The sequence below is a fragment of the Lacerta agilis genome, chromosome 11 (assembly GCF_009819535.1).
Source record: "Lacerta agilis isolate rLacAgi1 chromosome 11, rLacAgi1.pri, whole genome shotgun sequence".
Lineage (NCBI taxonomy): Eukaryota > Metazoa > Chordata > Lepidosauria > Squamata > Lacertidae > Lacerta > Lacerta agilis.
This window is the reverse complement of record NC_046322.1, coordinates 26,968,237-26,985,925: the sequence shown is the minus strand read 5'-3', so window position 1 is coordinate 26,985,925 and position 17,689 is coordinate 26,968,237. Positions and strand designations below refer to the sequence as shown.

General features: G+C 40.5%; 1 protein-coding gene across 1 annotated transcript in view; it reads right to left on the bottom strand.

Moving 5' to 3' along the window:
* Positions 1 to 17,689, bottom strand: part of LHFPL2 (LHFPL tetraspan subfamily member 2) — a 98,632-nt gene extending 80,943 nt beyond the window's left edge. The window contains exon 1 of the mRNA XM_033164851.1: positions 17,609 to 17,689. The gene's annotated coding sequence lies outside the window, so the exon portion shown is untranslated. The remainder of the gene's footprint in view (positions 1 to 17,608) is intronic.

Sequence of the window (17,689 nt, the reverse complement as noted above, 5' to 3'; positions counted from 1 at the left end):
AACTTTTTTTGTGGAACAGCAGCATACAAATAAAAGGAATGGATGGAGGTAAAGGACCCCTGGACAGTTAAGTCCAGTCAAGGTGACCAAGGGGTTGCAGCGCTCATGAACACCTGGAGGGCATCAAGTTGGCAAATGCTGGGTTTTGAATAATCCTCCAACTTCATTGACTTCTTAAAATCATCTTACCATTCTGGAAATGACACACAGTTTCCCCCCAAAAATTAAAAGAATGAAACAGTTATTCTGCAATCTTCTCATAAACCTAAGTCTTACAAAGGAAAGCTGCTTCTTGGAAGAAATCACTATGAATGCTTTCATAATTCAGCTGACGTCCCAACAGATTTGCATAGTCTTTTAATTACTAGAGCTACTTCTTTTAAATGAATTCTAAAGGCACAAACTGGGCAACAGTAAACACACACCCCTTGCTCTTTCAGAAGGAACTCTTATATCTGTCATTTTCACAGCAGGAGAAAATCAGCCACATCACAGATAAATAGTTCACACAAACCCCCTATTGCCAATGGTAATTTTGCTGTGTTAGGTCACTATTCTTTTTTGCTTAGCATAGGCAAATTTCCCATGCTGAACAAGTGGATCAAATTTTGCTTTCTTGTTATTGAACTCTTTTTAGCTACTGACAGCAGCTAGAATTGTTTGCCCGAAATATACAAACAGAACCATGTTCTTTACAGATCAGAAGCTTCTATGGGGAATAAAAAGCTTTAACAACATTCTTCAGATTGCTTTACAGTCTTTATCATCAGGATTCTCAATGCCACTTACACTGCCCAAATCCTTCAGACAACAATGCATACACAAGTCATATTTTGTTTTCATTTTACAGTTGGGAATGAACAAGTAGACAAAGAGACTAACTCAAGGTTACATAGGAGTAGATCAGAATAATAAAATAAATTTTGCTCACTGACTTAGTAAGCAAATACACATATTTCTGTACAGTTTGAATTTTATTTACTTATTCCGCTGTCAACATCCATGTCTTTATTTTTTGTATAGCCTTTATTTATGCATTTCAGTAATAAATACAAATAAACTGCCTTGCTCAAAGGAATACCCTATTCCTCCCTCCCTCCTCCCCATTCATTCCAAGTGTATATATAATTTACAAAAAAAATTAAGAAATCATGTGTAAGGCCAATTGTAGGCATTGGGTGATACCATGTTCATTGTTTCAGCAGATTTCACCAGTTTCCTATGTGCCATGTATTAAAGGCAGTGTCCTCATCATATTAATGCATTTTCTTAACTATTATCATTTTAAGTATTTCACCATACAATACTTGCAGTATTAACTTATATGGGTGTTTGAACACAGTATGGTTTAAATAGTTAATGGCAAAGACTAGTATACTTAGAATCATTAACTATATATGTACCCACAACTGGGGGAAGTGGATATAAAGGAAATAAGGAAAGACCTGGAACTAGATGTGGTCTCAGCCACCACTGGTAAGGAACCAGCCACGATCCCTGGCTTAGCGTTATGTTAGGGACAGGAATCATGGCTTGCTTTGCTCCCAACAAACCACAATCTGCAGTCAAAGTTTATTTTAGTCTTACTGGTTATCGTTTGTTAAGACAAAATAAACTGGAATCCTTGGCTTGGTTTGTTGCATCCTAGCCACCAACTGGAAGCAAGGAAACTTCTTCACACAATATAGAATTAACTTTAGGAATTAATTCCACAAAATATGGTGATGGCCAGCAGCTTAGATAACTTCAAAAAGCTATTAGGAATTGATAGCCCTGTCTTTTTGTCTATTAGTTTTGATGGCTATACAGCACATGAATGTTCAGATTCACTATGCCTCTTGAGTACCACTTGCTGGGTGTGAGGTTAAACAATAGGGTCAGCTTGTAATCATAACACCCTGGCTAGTGGGTTTCCTAGAAGCATCTGGCTAGCCACTGCTAGAAGCAAAAAAGTGGAGAAGTTGTTATTATTGGTATGATCCAGTAGAGAGTTCTTTTACAGTTTTTAAAGCAACTGGGATCCAGTGAGTGGTCTAGGAGCATCTGGTAGTTGGAGTTTAGCTGAAGCTAAGCAGGTGTGATGAACCTGATTGATTTCATGGGAGACCACTAAGAGCCCCATGTAACAGCGAAATATTAGTGTAATAAATAATATTTTGTAAAAAGTGATTTAACAATCTAGAAAGCCTAAAATGACATTTACTGCCTTTGCACTTTGGTGTATCGGGGGGGAACTATCCTGCAGTTTTCACCTCTCCACTTTAAACAGTTGAACAGAAATATGTTGAAAATGTGCTAACCTAAGCCTTGAGACAATGCAGGAGCATGCCAGATTTAAGACCCACTGGGCAGACTTTCCTATCTTATTTGGCTAACATTCTCCCATCCCAAACTCTGGACTTCCTGCCCCCATTCAATTGTACAATAAGATTTCCAGTTATAGCCCAGCCAGGTGGCCAGAAGGTCAGATACTTTTGCTCAGCAGCACACCAATGCATAAGATTTCCTCTTGACCTTCACATACACTTCTCTAAGAATCCTGGAACCGAAAGTTGACAAATCCAGACTTGGTGGATCAAAGGAAAAGCAAATTCCGCAGGACAGACCTAGTTTCACAATCTTCCACCTTCTGCCCTGACTGCTAGCTTTTTATCTCTTCTAAAATGCTAACAAAGAGGTACAGCCTCTAGTTAACTTAAAAGTATTAGATTAGATTGGTCTCTCAGGTAAAGGTGGATGAAAAGTGCTACCACAACAATAAAAAGCAATTTACTTGGAACTTGCAACCAATATACAGTACTGATCAATGCGCAAGCCATGAATATAAGGGAAGCCATATCTGTAACAAAATGTTTCATCTGATGCAACTGCCTCAAATTTCTAGGTATCCCAAGCAACCCACTGTTTAAGAGTTTCACTGCTTGAATATCGGATAGATAGCTTGAAGCTTTGTTCTCTCTCTACTGCCATCCTGCAATCCAATCAATCAATCAATCAATCGAGATTGATTGATTGATTTTATTAATCATCCATGTTGCATCTTCTACTTCAAACAAACCTATTCAATTATCGGTCTCTAAACTCAAAAAGAACAAATACTGGAGATAAACTCAGACGGAATCAGCTGAGAGTATAGAAAGATACCAGAGAATGAAATATGCAAAAGAAAAAGATGGGTTCATGATATATTCTCTTAGGTTGGCTGGAATACACCAATACAGTATATCAAACCAGAGCATTGGAAAAGAAATAAAGGGGATGAAATCAGCAAGCATGTGCAGTTCTAACATCAGAGAATAGCAGCAGCACATAATAATATTGTCGTTTTTGTGATACTTGAAGGTACACACATGGAGCCCATGGGGCTTGCATGGATGATTTCAAGTGATATTTATCATATTCATGGGAGTAGCCAGGATTGGGGGGCGGGGGGCGGAACCAAGCTTTATTTAAGTATATTTATTTGCTTGTTTTAGGGCAGCAGCTGCCCCTCCTGCACCCCCTGGCTACACCCATGATCATATTTATATGCACGCTTTACCAAATTAAAGTAATAACAAAACCACATACTGTAATAATTTTTGTCTCCTGAAAACTGTACCTGACATAAAAAAGAAATGTTTAATCAGATGGCGTTAGATAAACGGGGTGACAAACATAGCATCACATTGCATCTTGTGTGAAACTTTGCAGGCATAAGTTTTAAAATTTAAAACTTAAATGAAGTACTCCTGATGAATTTACACAGATGTAAAAGAGCACCAAATTTTAACCCAAACTGACGTGGTTTAAGAGCAGACTATACATTTTCAAATATTCAATGATACAGTGTGCTACTAAGTACAAAGAAAAAGAATTTTAGCAGAATTTAGGAATAAAATCAGATGTCTTTAAGCACAGTAGGAATTAGAAAAGGTCCTGTTATTAGAATAAAGAAATCAGGCTCTTCGCAGCATATGTAACCTACAAATGACCGCATTTTAACAGCTCCCTCTCTCAAGAGGACCAGATAAAATCTCTCCATAGCTTCTTAATTGGTAAAATATTTAAACGGCCTGGAAAAAAAAGTCACTGGAAACTCTCTGGCATGGAGTTTAATCATTAACATTTGCAGACTCCGGCACTTAATTTTTAAACATTTTTAAGTCAGTGGTGCTTCTTCCTACTGGCTGTTTCTTTTTGAGAAATATTCTGCAAAATGCACCAACTTCCCCACCTCCACAAAACACACACACACAAATCTGAACTTCAATTCAACCAGGGAGGATGTAATTTGCATTGAGAGATAGATTTTATTTTTATTTTTTTAGAAGTTCCTTAAGAGGTCAAATGGTGATTGAAATTGTCAGCAATGAGGTGTGTAGATTCTGTTGACAGTGATCAAGCAATTATCTTCAAAGGGCAGGCTGCATATGAGCTTAGAATTGAACCACCATTACCTAATTTTTTCTTTGGATTTGTTTTAAGAGGTATGCCTGACCAAATGGTGAAGTTGTGAAGTATTGAGAAAGCAGAAATAATGCAACTGGTGTGAGGAAAGGTGTTGGGTGGTAGAACCAAACTGTCTCCATTTGGTCACTAAGACTGGTTGGTCCACATCTAAGGAGAGGAGACATATTGTGATGCTCCACCATGACCCAAGCTGAGGCCAGTTGCAGTTTGGGTCTTACTTTTTCAGAACTGACACCTTCAGTCACATTCCATTTGTTCATTATAATGATCATGCAAGAACTGGTACTTGCATTTGCTTATTTTCCTTTTTCACCTCCTTTCAGATCTATCAGACAGTAAGCTGAGCAGAGCCTGGGTTGGGAGCAGGCCTATAGAGAACTCTGCAGGGAGGGTCTCATTTGCAACACCTTGCCCCTACCTGGTCTGCTTTCCCAGCCAGCAAGAGTGTTTGCCTATAGCGGTCTGATACAACCCACTGTATTGGTGTGATTGGTGCCTGGCCATGTTAACATAAAAATCTACCGGTAACTTTATCTTTTTTTTTTTACTTTGTAGAATGGGAAAACATATTCAACTTTTTACATTCACAAATTATAAAATGGAATAGTACCTTCAAAAACCCAGTAATTCCAAATTTTGCTCCTTTAGAGCTAATATTTCTTCATGATTTCCCAATGAGTGGAGAAACAGTATACTTGTTTAATAGGGTAACTTGATGTTTAAAATGCCCTCTACAAGGAAAACACCTCATTTCAGAAAGATCATCATTATGTACAATAAAGCTGAACATCAAACATAGCAGCTAATGAGCCCAATGAGATTGCTTCTACTGACTCATAGTACCGGTATGTTTTAAGTGGTAAACTGAAATATCACAGAGAAGAGAGAACCCACATTTCTTAAAATGGTATTTGTGAGGAAACATAGCTCAGTTTTTTAGTGAAGATGAACAACTAAAGTTTCAAACTGTCAGGACAGTAGGCTTCTGAGTCAGGGAGCTGTACCAAGAGACATGCATTTCCAGGTCAAAGGATGAGTGAGGGAGCATAAATCTGACATTCGTTTTATTTTGAATTGATGATAGGTATTCATAGATGTCAGTAAACATTAGAATAGAAAAGTTAGAAGTTTCTACCCTGAAGTTACCTTGAGTAGATTCATGCTTTCAGAAAGGTATTTTTACATTAAAATGCTTGGACTTTGGAACTAACAGAAATACTGGATATTTAATTAAATCCATGGATGAAATCAGTTAAACAAATTATTTGGAACCACAAAGATGAGCCTGTTGTAGAGAAGGCTTGTGTATTTTACAGAGTCTGATATGTTCAACATTTGATGAATGTCAACCATTATGTCAATATTTACAGTTCTAGACCAATTTTCTAAGTCTCTGAAAACTCAGGGTTATACTAAACTAGTGAATGATGACAGCCACTTGTGTATTTCTGAGAAGTGTGTCATATTCAGACAAATCCAAAATCCAAAATGAAGCAGTGAAGGATATCTGAAAAGAAGTGCCACTGATATGTGCAAAGGTTTTGGAATGTTTATGACCCATATTCTTCAACTACAGCATCTTCATTTATGATCTATTCTGAGGCATACTCTTTTTACGGATGTATTCATTTTAGACTTGCTTTTAACATATCCTACATTCCAGAGGGTTGGACTAGATGACACGTGGGGTCCCTTCCAACACTACAATTCTGATTCTATACAGAGACACAGAAATATTGTTTTTCAAAAACTGTCAGCATGCTTGGAAAATGCAACCTAACATTCTAAAATATTTTGAAGAATATTGGACAATCTATGTTAAAGTCTAGTTTATGAACCATAACTTGTGGGGTTTTGTGTGATGTAAAACCTTGATATTTGGATACTCAGGCAAAAGTTGAGCAAATACGAAAGATTCATTTGACAGAACAAAGTTGGTAAAACAAATGAAGTGTCAAGAGATAGATATTTTAGGAAACAGGTAACTAACTAATAATTATATTAAATCCAGTGGTTTTTACAGGCTTCTAACACACAGCTTCTTGTAAACTTCAGTTGCTTATTTAGTTACAGTATTACTCTTCAGTTAGATGTTACAAGACTAGTTGGTAAATACGTAGCTTATTTTGAGTTATTACTTCAGTTTCTTAAACTTACCGGTAGTTATTGAGGTGTTACAGCTTAATACTTAATAATTTGGTTCCCAAAGAAGGTGGTACTTTCTGGCAGTTTCCCCACCTTCTAACAATCACACTCCTGAGGTACTTCTAGCGGTGACCGGGGATCACCACTTCCCTCTTAATTGGTTTGAGATTCTTCTCTTGCTAGGAGATCACTGTCTCCTCACAACTCTGCTTCTCCTTGCTCAAACTCAACCCTCCAGTTGAGCCCTGTCTAAATACTCTCACAAGGCACTACATCGTCTTTGCATCCAAGCTCAGAGACTCCTTTCTCTAGCTGTATTTCCTCAAAGTATATGTTACACATAGAACCAACTCATTCAGCGCTCTCCCTTCAGCTCTCTCTTAAACCACCTTAAAACCATCTGAACTCTCTCTCAGAAACTGCTCCTTTTTATTTTCCCTCCCAAAGTGCTGTCTCCACACCCACATCCACACACCCTCTATTGGGGAGAGAGGCTCCAGCACATTGGTGGAATTCTGAGGCATTGCATCACCGGACTCTAGTCTAGCTCAGCTGTCCGTCACACATGCACCAACAGAATGGTTCCATTCAAATTCATCCAGCCATCATTAGTTTCCAAATACCTTTCCTTATCCTTTGTCTCCAGTGAACACTCACTCCCCATTGGATTAATTATGCTTTATGCCCAATTTAACAGGATCGCAGGAAACTAAAGAGCTGGTGGCAAAAGTCAAAACCCAAATTCACTAGGCATGTCACAGCAAGAATGAACTCTAGACACAGAACATTACAGCAACTGGTGCATTTGCAATGTACATTGAGAGTGGAATGGGGACGATTTTTTAACAGTTGAAAGGGAAGCAGTGGTGGCAGTGAAAGGGAAAAGTGTAATTAATTGCCCATATAAAAAAAAATCCACATAGGGTACATCTATAAAAAAATTGTTGTTTATCTTTCACTTGCTTGGTAAACACTATTGCAGTGTTTTGATGGAATCACTTGTGTGCATATTAAATAAGTATTCTTACATGCAAATTAAATAAAAAACAAAAAGGTATAGTACATTAAATATATAGTAGGAGTTACCTAAATAATTGTAAACTCAGTTATCTGAAATTATAATAAGGATTTTTAACAGCAGAAAATAAAGAAACCCGAGGGAATAATCATATTTTATATATTTCCAGTGCCAAAATACGTGTCCAAGAACTTCTTAATAATTTAAGGGAGCTACTGCCATCTTCAGGAAATTTTATATGAAATTAATAGCAAATTATTAACTGTTTAAAATTCTGGATATAGAATTGGTATATGCTACCATGGAAAAAGTGCAAAATGTTTAAATGTTGTTTTCATTTATTTTGTAGCTATCCCAGAACATTGCTTATGAATCATGCTTAACTGGAAGTAAGTACCAGTAGTTGTCTCATCCACTTTTCACTGTCTTTCACCAGGACAAATTAATCGCTGTGATCACACCCAACCCTCAGGGGTGGTTCATTTAGCCCCAGGCAACTATTCATGGTTATTTTCGGGCAACTGCCAATAATAAGGTAGCTGGTAATACAGTGTGGCAATAAATGTACAGGAATGCTAGAAAAGCCTAAAAGGAAACCACAATCAGATTAAACAAACCACTGTTCCTTTGCTCATCTGCAAAACTGTTCATAGCTTGTTCAACAAACCATGACTAAACATTAAGTGGAACATAGGAAATGTATGGTCTTATACTATACCCAGCCTATCTCTGCCCTTTTTCAAGATTCCAAAAGGAGTTTATTGTTTTATAGCTAGGCTTGCATTCACAAATGTCTAGAGTCAGCAATAAATGTAAGCCCTGCCACTTTCCAGCAGGACCAGAATCACCAGGCATCAAATGACTTTGGGTGATAGTCCTGCCCACCCGTCAACAGTTGCCTGTGGTGAGGTGGGTGGGAGTTTTGTTCTGACTCGCCAGACAAATGCAGTCCTCCACCCCTGCTCTAGAAAGACGAATCTCCATGCAAATAATATGCAACAGCATTCCATTGTCTCCCTTGCCTGGAACAGTAGGTGTGGGGCAAGCAAACCAGGACTGCTCCTCTGAAAGACTGACCATGGCTTGTTCAACAAACAATGGTTAAAAGAAGCTTTGCAACCTTGTTTACTTCCCCCTTGAAAGTCAGCTATGCTCTTCATGAAAAACAGAATAGTAAGAGGGGGATCATTTTAGGTAAGTAGTAAGCCTTCAATAAGAGAAAATCAAAGATGCAATCAGATCAGGATGACAATGATCATAGCTCAACACAATACTATTTTCATGATCTAATTTGGCTGTCTTTGGGATTTCTAAAAAGAAAACATTGTAATTTTCAGCAGACGTTGACTAACAGGAGCTTAAAACTACAAAGAAAACAAATTGAAGGCTTTTGGCTCAGTAAATCCGAAAATGTGTGTGTATCTCTTGAGTAAATCACTAGCTCTTCAGAGGCATCTTTGCCATTTCTGCAAGTTAGATATACAAAAAGAAAAGGCATTTCTTCAGCACAATGTATTGCATCAACTTGCATCGATCAACAGGAAAGTTAGCACTTGTTTCAAGTATGGAACTCACAAAAGCTCTCAGAATTCTCTTCTGAAGAAATTATATAAGAATTCACTTTTTCAGTAACAGAAGGTTTCCAGATAATTCAACATAGTGAATCTGTATTGCAGTTTTATGAAACATAATTCAACCTATAATGCACAACACCTGTAAAAGTGCTTGACCCAGCCCTCCAATATAAGCAGAACCACCTTAACAATGTGCCTCCTATTCTCAATAACCCACAAAGCATGACAATCAATGGTATCAAAATAATCTGAGTCTCACTCCTCTTGCCTCTCTTCATTAAAAAAAGGTAAGTAATCAACACATCCAATATTGTTTTAGCGTCAAAACCTAGCCTGCAGCCAGACTGAAAATGGGTCCAGACAATCAATTCTCAAGGTATTCGTCCCAAAAGGTGTATTTGCGACTAGGTAACAGTTGTTGCTTTCTACAGAGTCAAGTAAGAGTTTCTTCAGGATTGGGCTCACCACTGCCTCATTCAGAATGGCCTGAACCATTTTCTCTCTTAAAGAGGCATTGGTCACATCCTGGACTTACCTAATTATTCCACTTGACAAAAGTTGCCAAGATAGGAAAAGCTCAAGAATATTGGTGGTAAGCTGAACCTCTCCAAACACCTCATCCACATTCTCAGGCTGAAATTAATTCCATCTAGCCTAAACTGTTCCCATCTAACCAGACTAGATTATCTCTCGGGATAACTCCAGAGGAGCTGTAACAATGATGGATTCATCTCCACAATGGAGCAACTAGAAGGCCACTGTTTTCTGGCCAGGTATAACTTGTCAAATCAAATCAATCAAATCAAATACCTTTAGTGGCATCACAGTATAAAACATTTCAGGTCACTGAGATAATTAAAAGGACAAGAGTGAAGCTGTCGAGGATCATAAGGTCACACTGTGATCGTGTGCACTTAGATATTCTGCTTCTCCCTGTCAGTTCCCTGAAAGGATGGTTTGTTGGGAACCTTTTTGGGTAAAATTGTGGCTAAAAAGGAAACTACTAAAGCAGTGATATCTTTGTCCCGATCTGCCAGGAGAAACCTCATTTGACTTCTTCTCAGAGTTATAGGCCGGAGATCCAACATTTTGCTCAGCATCAGTTGGTGAGGTCTACTGTGTAGAGAGCAATCTAAGAGAATCTGGTCCACTGAATCAGGTACTTCTTGGTTGCAGGCACAGATACAGGCTTGATATCGGATATATGAAAATCTACCTTTGGTCACTCCAGAAGGGAAAGCGTTTAACCTCGTGAGCATAAAGGCTCTTCAATGGGAAGGGAGTAGTAGATTCTCTAGATATTTGGCACAGGTTCCATAGGGTGTTGTAATACCTAAGGCCTCTGAAGAACAGGATCTCAGAGTATGAGGTAACAAGCGCTGTCTTTCATGGTCGTAGAGCCGCTGCTTGTAATGAACTCATTCTGTGACTATAACAAAATTTTGGTCATTGGACCTATCTAGAAGGAATTGCATTTTCTCAGTTATATATGAAGACTATGCTTGTTCCTAAAAATGGTTATTCTGAACATTGGCTGTACAACTGCAACAGTCCGCTGGTGGCTGCATCCCATGCTTCATCTTACCTTGTTCCTTAGCCTTGGAGCTGCTTAGATCTGTTTTCTGCATAGAAACAATCTTAAGTGCCATGAAAATGAAACATGGGGAAGTACATCACATAGCTTTTTCCAAGAGCCAAACATGTAGATCAAAGCTCTAGAAGTGGATCCAGATGTCATGGATCTTCTTTCAACAATGATATAACTGTTATAGTGTCTTAAAAATGCTTTCAGTCAGGCTGGCAGATTGCCTGTGTAACTTCCACAGAGCTCTTGGTAGTCATATCCCAAGGTTTCTATTCATGCTCCACTCTTGGTTTTGGCTAGTGATTTTGTTCTGTAATTGGGGAGCATAGAACCAGGGTAGAAGAACAATGTAATATGTTCAGGTGCTGCAATTTGGCATGTATGCGATCCTGGCACTAATTGCCCTGGATAGGTTCAGAATTTCTCACTAAATGCTACCAACAGGACTTGTGTGGATCTGACCTAGACCATATCCATGCCACAAGCATTAGTTTCTTCATTCTCAAGGGCCTGAAAAACTTGAGTTCCCAAGGGATACCATGGTGCAGATGCAAGCTCCCAATTTGCCAGTGAATTAGTTCCTTAAGTCTACTTAACAGCTACATGGAGAACTTTCATGTCTTCTAGATACAAACGAGATTCAGCTTCTTGCCACCAGGTTTTATTGGCTACCAAGAACATTAACTCTTGACTGACTGAACTTCTTATGTATATTAGATGGTTGCCTTATCTGTGCAACAGTGCACAGGAAAGTACATTGCTATGGTATCACTTTTTTATTGTGACTTTTCAAGTTCTGGCTTTTATGGCCTCCATATTTCTTTGCATGCCATACTTCTTTTATTCCTTAGTCCCGTCATGGTTTCCAACAAATCTTCACATGTGTTTCTTCAACGAATGAATCTCTTTCTAAGTTAACCACTACCTTGATCCAAACTCCATGTCCTTTTTTGGGCCTCATGTTTGCAGACATTCCTCTCCCCCTGTTTTTATTTATTTACATTTACACCCTGCCTTTCTTCCATCATGGAAGCAAGGTGGTGTATGTGTGGTTCTCCAATTGTCACCCATTCAAGCAATGCCTACACCCCAAGTGGCTTAGCTTCAGCAAGGTAGTGGCTCCATGTGCCTTCAAACCACATCCTAGGACCTGGATGTGAATGCCAGTCCCTGCCAGCGGTTTCTGCAGCTGTTATGTTCAAAATGTTCTAGAGTCTTTGACTATGAGGATGCCTACGAGTCTGAATGAAGCAAGCACCAAGCAGGTTCCAGCCATTCATCACAAACACTCTATTTTGTCAAAATAAAATAAAAAATTCTTTTATTTTATTTTGTTTTGACTATGGCAGACCAACACGGCTACCCACCTGTAACTGGAACTCTATTTTGTGTAACAGTGTCAAGAAAGTAATGAGAATTTGGCACAAGAATAAAGTAGTAGACCCTTCAAGAGACCCAAAAAGGATAAAAGGAAGTAAATACAGAGTCAATAATATCCCACACTTATCTCCAACTTCTGGCCATATGCAACTGGAGGAAGACCATAGCTGTCAACTTTTCCCTTTTTAAAAGGGAAATGCCCTTATTCTGAATAGGATTCCTCACAATAAAAGGGAAAAGTTGACAGCTATGAGGAAGACACAGATCATAAAAGCATGTGTTTTACATTTCACTTGCTTGCTCTTCCAAAAGCCTCTTGGTTTGTTTTTAGATAGGTATGACATACCAAGTCTTATATGCTAGCATACCCCTTAATGAATTAACCAAAAGAAAAATCCACATGCATTCAGTGATACCGCAAGAAGTGGCTCTGCTGTTAAGCAATGGGTCACCCACAGCTGTCTACATAAGGCTTAATGAAATCAGTACTGCTAATTTACAGAAGGCATGGCTATGATTACATTAAGGGATATTCACCAGATCAACATACAAAATAACCATTTCAGCTACATTTCAGGCTAGGAAAAGGTTTTCACTACACCTGTCCTAATTATGGTCACAATGAAAAACTGGGATAAACTGCAGTTAACTTCTGAATGGGCCATTTTTGTGAAGATGTTTCAATATAATTGCTGTTGAAAGTCAAAATTAAAGTTAAAATGAACTATACTTATTTGAGGCCCATCAATGTTAAAGGTGTAACTTACACCTGTAATTCATTCCTAGGACATTTTGTGCTGTGAAATGAAAAGACACAATGAGTAAATATGAAAGGAGTGTTCAATAAACATACATCTTCCTCTATATACATATTGCCTTCAGTGTTGTAGCTGGAATTTCACATATCAATGAATATTAATAATGCTATGAATGTTAATAATTAATGTTTGTAATGCTACACACAGTCGCCCTTCAAGTGAACTTTGAAAATGTTTTCCTGTTTTTTCTGGATTTATCTCCAACAGTGACAACGGATTACTAGAAATCACAGCACTTCCTACCAAACAAAGATTATATCCTCATGGGAAGCTATTCTGCTATTGAAGCATTTTAGTGCCTAGTGAAAATTGTGACATAACACACCTTGAAGGCAGGCAGACATGAAATATGCAGGGGAAACGAATGCCCTAATTGTGACTTGGGTCATTGCATCAAGTTGGTTCATAATCCTCATGGATGTGTGTATGTCACAGTTCCTTACTAGCAGGGCTTTTTTTCAGCCAGAACTCACCCGAACTCAGTTCCGGCACCTCTCAGTTCAGGTGGGCGCCATTACCATTATATGAGAACAAGGGAGGCGTTCGTGGTGGGTTCCAGCATCTCTTTTTCTAGAAAAATAGCACTGCTTACTAGTGCAGAATAGGGAGTGCCCCATCCACTTTTGACTGAGGGCCCATCCAAGGCTGGCCCAAGGCATTTTGTTGCCTGAAGCAAGTGGTGAGAAGTCACCTCCTCCCAGTCCCATCAATCCCTGTTCCCTACAAGTTTGAAGCCCCACCACCACCAATATTACAATGGAATAAAATGAAAATGAAAAATGTTATCCCTACTGAAAAGTGTGCAGGCAAATGCCTGTTGAAATCTCAGAAGCCAGAGAGGGTGACTTCAGGGGCGGAGGAAGGGGGTGAGGGCCGGCCCGGGTGTCACCACTGAGGGGGGGTGACAAAATGCCGGGTGACACTCAATGCGGGGCCTGCAGCGTGCCCGAGTCACTCATTCTCTCCTGGGAGAGACGCGGTGGTTTGGGAGTGCGCAGGCTCTGTCTGTCCAAACGGTCCACCCGCTGCCTCCCCTACAGCTGTAAGGCGGCTGAGTGGGAGGAGGAAGGCAGACTCTGGAGGCCCCACGGTGCGTCCCACTCTCGCCCCGCCCCTATGGGCAGCTCGCCTGCCCCATGGCATGCTGCCCCAGGTGCCCAAGTATCTTCCTTCGCCATTGGGTGACTTAAACAGTAGTTGTGAATGTCACTTTAGAGTGCTACATTGCCTACCCACATTGAGCAAAATCAAAACAAATTGTGCAAAATAGCAAATGCTGGAGAATTATGCAAAATAAGAAAAATGTGTACATTTCCCCAATGTTTATCATTTAAAAGGATGCATTAGATAGGTAGGTAGGTAGGTAGGTAGGTAGGTAGATGAATACCTTGGCATCAGTGCACAACATTTTAAATCTGTGAAGTATACACAATTCTTTCAGCTATGCCTTACTGTGCAAACTCACAAGGTGCTAGCAGAAGAGTAGCTCAAAGCATGTGTGCCTTGTGAGGATCAGGTGTTTTTTCATGCAAATTGAAAAGAGGAACTGTGCAAGTAGAAAGAGCAGCCAAGAATGCTACTACTTCCCATAGTCTGGTACAAACCACAGAGTTCCATTCCAAAATAAAAGTAAGGCAAAAAGCAGGATGGCTTGTCTACTGGCCTTTTTTTTTTTAATCACAGGAGCAAGTACATAGCCGTAAAGGGACCAGAACAAAACCTGTGTCTTCATTATAGCAAAGGGAATTTCATCAAACTTTTAACATCTCTGGAAAACAAGTTACACCTACCAAACCCACTCTTATGGACATATGCTGTACTGGAGCTCTGTCCTCCTTTACATGTATTCAACCTGTGGAACTCTTCAGTCCAGAAGACAGCTTCAATGTTTGTAAAAGGGGATTTCCCCACTAGTGTGTGCATGTAAATGAGAGGTAGCAAACATGGTGCCCTCCAGATATTGATGAACTACAACCAGGGTCAGCCAAAGACATTCTGACACTTGAGGCAGACCGCAAAATGGTGTCAAGGAAGAAGGGATGAGGAAAGATCTGTGTCAGGAACAAGGGGGTGGGGGAGAGTGTTTGTACTGGAAACTGTTGCCCTGGTAGATCCTGCCATCTGAGGCAGTTGCCTCACCTTGACTCATGGGTGGGCTGGCCCTGACTACAATGCTCATCAGCCACAGCCAACATGGTCAGGGGTGATGGGAGCTGTAGTCTAGCAACATCTGGAGAACACTACAGTGGCTACCCCTGATGCAGATGTGCAAACATACACAAGCACATAATAGTAGTGTTTACTGTCCATTCTGCACACACATACAAAGATATGGAGTAAATTTGCTTACTCCTCCTCCTGTCCCAATCAGTGAGTAACACAAACATTAGTTGAAAAGAGTCTTGAAAAGTTGCCAACTCCCTGGCAACTTTCCTAAGTAGGTATAAGAGCTATGACATTAGATCAATGTTGATGCTTGTAAGAGAACACATTAATCCCAATGTTTTACTTGATATTAGTCCAATTTCCTCCACTTGGGAATAAAATGTATGCTATGTCAAACAGCTCTTCCTAAAATTTCTTTGTGCAACAATGTTATTTATTCTACCCTTTTCCTTCCCAACACTACTAGCCTGTTAAAAAGTCTACAAAACAAAAACAGCCACAGTAATAATAAGCAATAAAAAGTTGCTAATAAGCGTTGTCCATCACTACATTTCTTGAAGTGATTAGATTTCATGTTTGTTTGTTTTTGTTTTTAACTCCAAATAACAACAGTCCACTGTACAACTTTAATAAAATCCCCAATAAACCAGGTCTACTCCATTCAATGCATGTTGCTTTGGTACACAAAAGCTGAATGCAGAGCCAATGAGCAGATGAAGGACTGCATCCTTCACATGGCATTGGATTGCAATCAAACCCACACTTAAGCCTGCAACCCAATGCACTTACTCCCAAGTAAGTGTGCATTGCATTGCTTACTTGGTGTGCATTAGACGGCATCCTTCACACGGCATTGGATTGCAGTTCAGTCTTAATTTGACAGGACTTACTTTTGAGTAAGCATGCACTGACTCAGAATTCAAAAGAAAAATAAAACTGCAGAAGATGGAACAGATAAAAGTATTGCTCGTTTTGCAGTTCTCTGATTTGTCTTGTGTACTACACTGCTTTCCTAAAACCAGGTTTCTAAGCCAACACTCTTCCTGAAATAATTACAGTGTTTACTATGCTGCTATGCAAATAGTTACTGCACTTTCCTTACACTAGTAAAAACTATGACACAAAAAAGAAAACAGGAGATTGGTGGGAAGCAACTAATCCAAATGTTAATAATGTAATTCAAGAGGCTCCATACCTTTATGCAAGCAAGCTAAATTAGTGGAACCACCATCTGACCTGTGTTTGTTTTGCACGTCGCCATCATAACAGTTCCCATAAAAATGCAACAGGAACAAGAAAAGCAGTTTGGAGAAGCACGGCTCCTTGTAAAAATCCCCCCTCCCATTATGATGTATGCAGGCAAGAGAGCCGAAAAGAATGCAAGAGTTCTCTCGCGCACACACATAGGGTGATCTGTATTGCAGAAAGCGCTTCACTCCCAACAAGGGGTGCATGTGAGAAAAGCTAACGGCTCCCTCCCAGCGACCCAACCATTAAGGGTCTTTCGAACGAACAATGCATTCACTCCGGCTTTCATTTTCCACATTGGAAAGCCACAGCAGGCGGCAGAGCAATAAAACGACTGGCAGATTTATCTGCCTGCTTGGTCGGCTGCGGAGACAGATGGGAGGGGAAAGGGCTTCGGCGGCAGCAGCAACAAACCCGGAGTGTTCCAGTGTAGTCAGGGCGCAGTCTCGAGGTTTGCTCCAGGCTCCGCAGCTCAGCTACAAGGCCGTAGATGTAGCATCTGCAAAGTTTTGTGCTCTCTGGGTTCTTCTGCCCAGGAGTGATCTTACCAGCTCCAGCGCTAGAGGCTAAAGTGGATTTGGCGCTGTGTGTGTGTGTTTAGACGCGCACGTTCCCCTCGTGGTAGGACAGGAACCCTTTTGATCGCCCGCAGCTAAACCTGTTTGTGGGATCCCAGCTTTTCTCTGCAGCTGTTTCCAGGACGCTCCTCCAGCAGATCCTCACTGCCTTTTTTTTCTCCCACACCCACACGGCCAGTCACAGAAATAACCCGGAAGGGTGCTGGGATTTGGGACGAACAAGCTGGAAGTTTCAGGGCTGCCAGCAGAAGCGTACTTACTTTAAAGCAAAACCCACCGAAATCAGTGGAACAGGCTCCCCCAGTTTTGTTTCGTAAAAGAGCAGAGGGTCGTTCTCGCCTGAGCCACTGGCCAGCAAGGCGCGCGCGAACATGCCAAGGCACACACTTTTCCTCACTCAGTTTTCAGGCACGTAGGAAAAGCGGAGCTCCACACACACACACCACTGGCGAGACACTGTCGTCGTGACCCACCTGGCCCCTTTTATTTTCCTTACATCCAAAGTTGATAAGCACATGGAGGGAAGTTTGCTCCGCCACCATTCCCAGCGCCTCCCTGGCCGGCCAGCCTCTCTCCCTCTCTCTCCCCGCGCAAATCCAATGAATGGAAAGGAAATCCCCTCACGGTCATCCCCTCGGACTTACCCGACGTCCAAGGGTGCAACTTCGCCGCAGCCGCCTCGCGGGTTTCCCCCGGCTGGTAAATCCCCGGTGCCCGGCAGGAAG